This window comes from Octopus bimaculoides, chromosome 24 (genome assembly GCF_001194135.2).
Source record: "Octopus bimaculoides isolate UCB-OBI-ISO-001 chromosome 24, ASM119413v2, whole genome shotgun sequence".
Lineage (NCBI taxonomy): Eukaryota > Metazoa > Mollusca > Cephalopoda > Octopoda > Octopodidae > Octopus > Octopus bimaculoides.
Genome location: NC_069004.1, coordinates 15,669,665 through 15,672,967, shown reverse-complemented (window position 1 = coordinate 15,672,967; position 3,303 = coordinate 15,669,665).

Sequence of the window (3,303 nt, the reverse complement as noted above, 5' to 3'; positions counted from 1 at the left end):
AGAAGTCAACTCGGGATTTGCAGTTGCTTTTGGACAATTCATGAGGCACCCATTTTCCAAGTTTAGGAACCTTTCCAAGTTGTTGAAGATGACAATAAACAGTTGTATGGTTTCAACTAAGCTTTATTGCCAATTCTTCAACTGATAACACAGGATTTTCTTCAAGTAATACCTCAAGGAGCTTATCATCAAACTCAATTGGACGTCCAGTTCGATCTTCATTTTCAAGGCTGAAATCTCTGCTTCTGAATTTTGCAAACCATCTTCTGCAAGTTCTTTCATTAAAACATTCTTTCCCATAAACTGAGTGTATGTTTCGAGTTGCTTTGGCTGCAGAGTTTCCTTTTTTGTACTCATAAAGCATTATGTGCCTCAAATGCTCTTTGGATAATTCCATGTTAGAAAGGGTTTAATCAAAGACATTTTAATTCTATTATTCTGTAATGCCCACACCTCCCACTCTCTCAGAATTGGCACTCTCAACGTTGGCATACTGAAAAGTAGGTCTGGTGAGATTGTTGAGATGCTTGAATGGAGACGTATAGATTTGTGCTGCATCAAAGAAGTAAGGTGGAGAGGAGGTTCCGCTAGGTTCCTCACAGGCAAAGAACACAGGTACAAGATCTTCTGGGCAGGGAACACGGACGGCGTCGGGGGCGTGGGAATATTTCTTTTGGAGAAATGGGTTGATAAGGTAATCGTGGTAGAGTATGTGACAGAGTACTTAAAATTAGATTAGTGCTTTACCATAGGTTAGCTATGCCCCTCAACCAGGGCTACCGGATGGGCAGAAAGACCAATTTTATGACACCCTTTTGCAGATTACCTCATTGACGGATGACAGGGACCTTTTCTTTGTGGCTGGTAATTTCAACAGACATGTTGGACAACATGCAGGAGGCTTCCATGGCATACATGGAGGCTATGGCTTTGGTTCCTGCAATGAGGAGGGAACCAGACTGCTGGAGTTCTGTGATGCAAATGATCTTATGGTTTGCAATACCAACTTCAGGAAACCTGCCAGTAACCTAGTCACCTACCATTCTGGCAAATTGACTACATCCTCACCAGAAAAAGGGAAAGAGGACTGCTTATAAATGCCAAAACCTTCCCAGGCGAAGAATGTACACCTCAATGCAGATTAGTAGTTAGCGACTTCGGGATCAAGGCTAAATGGATGCCGAGAAGTAGACCAGCCTGGAGGAGAAGGGTCTGGAAGTTTAAAGATCCTGCAAATGGGCAGAGATTTAGAGATGTCTTACTCAAAGCATTTGACGAAATAGAAGGGGATATAGCATCACACAATGTGGGAGACAATTGGAGGTTTCTACGGGACAACCTGCTGAGAGCCACTGACCAGATCTGTGGATGGTGCAAAGTCCCCTCTCGACCCAAAGTAATGTGGTGGTGGAACACTGTGGTTGACAGGGCTATTAGACAAAAGAAACAGGCTTGGGATGACTGGAAGAATGGAGGTAGCAGGGAATTGTATTAGACTGCCAGAAGGGATGCTAGGAGACAGGTTTATTTAGCTAGAGGAGAAGCAGATAAGAAAAAAATTGCCAATGTTCTGCACCATTAGTACCAAAGACTGGAGGTATTTCATGTTGCAAGACAGTGTGTGAGAAAGAATCATGATGTCGTGGGAGAGAAATGTGTCTGCATGGATGATGGTTCACTTCCATTAAACGAGGCTGCAAAGAGAGAGGTTTGGAGATGCCACTATGAAAGGTTGCTCAATAAAGAGAATGAATGGGAGGAAGAGAGTCTGCCGCATGTCGACCCAACAGAGGGACCAGCTATCCTAATTGACAGTACCTAAAGCAATCAAGAGTATGAAGACAGGGAAAGCCCCTGGCTCATCAGGAATCACTGCAGAGGCAGTGAGCTGGCAGAATCATTAGCACGCCGGGCGAAATGCTTAGCGGTATTTCGTCTGCTGTTACATTCTGAGTTCAAATTCCGCCGTGGTCGACTTTGCCTTTCATCCTTTCGGGGTCGATAAATTAAGTACCAGTTACGCACTGGGGTCGATGTAATCGACTTAATCTCCTTGTTTGTCTTTGTTTGTCCCCCCTATGTTTAGCCCCTTGTGGGCAATAAAGAAATAAGGAATCACTGCAGAGATGCTCAAAATATCTGACAGTGTCGGCTATAGCCTAGTCACCCATATAGTTAACCAAGTGATACACGAAGGAGTCATACCCAATGACTGGTGTAGCAGCACCATAGTCAACTGCTATAAACGTAAAGGTGACGCTTTAGGCACAAACAATTACAGAGGTATCAAGCTGTTGGACCAGGTAATGAAAGTCACTGAGAGGGTCATAGCCCAGCTAATTAGGGAGAGAGTCAGCTAATCTTATGTCCTCTATTGGTGTAGACACCATTTCCTCTAGGATGGGTCACTGTTCAAAAGAATTGATAAAATTAAGTTGACTTTAGAAGGCTTATTGAGAAGTTCTGAGTAACCCTCAACCCAGAAATTTTGAATGAGACACATTATTTATATAAAGTGTTGAACCATCTTTTAAGCACATAGGTGTGCAAAAATCAAAACAGACTAAATTTATACATTTCAATAAACACTACCATATATGTATCTTCATTCAGCTATTATAATTAGAAAACACACCAAACAAGTAGTACAGATGACAACATATTCTTCCAATAGGTCAGTAGCACTGGTATTGTGTTGGTGTGATACTGATAAGGGTCAAAGGAAATTACTCTCACAGGAATTCAAAAAATTAAGAATCAAGGGGATATAATTAGATATCCACATATGTGCTAGTGGCATGGCAAAAGGAATTGCCAGCACAACATACAAACTATTGATCTAGTGTATGTATGTATGCATGTATGTATATATATATATATATATATATATATATATATATATATATATATATATATATGTGTGTGTGTGTGTGTGTGTATATATATATATATATATATATATATATATATATATATGTGTGTGTTAAATGAGAAATTGATCTTGATATTTTGAGACAAAATATCAGAGTTAAACTTGGGTGTTAACATTATACTCAAGTGTAAAAAGAAGATAAAAGGATAAAATATTGTTTTTTAGGTATAACTGTGGGATTTACATTACACTAGAGATCACATTAAACTTGATGAATATGGTAAACACCTGCTGCATTTTTGCAGGCACACATCAATATACTCATAAATACAATGCGATAACAAAATGAATGTATGTACAAAAAGTTGATTGATTGAATTGTCTACACCTCTATACTAGAAATTTGTGACCTTGTAAATATTATTTACAAG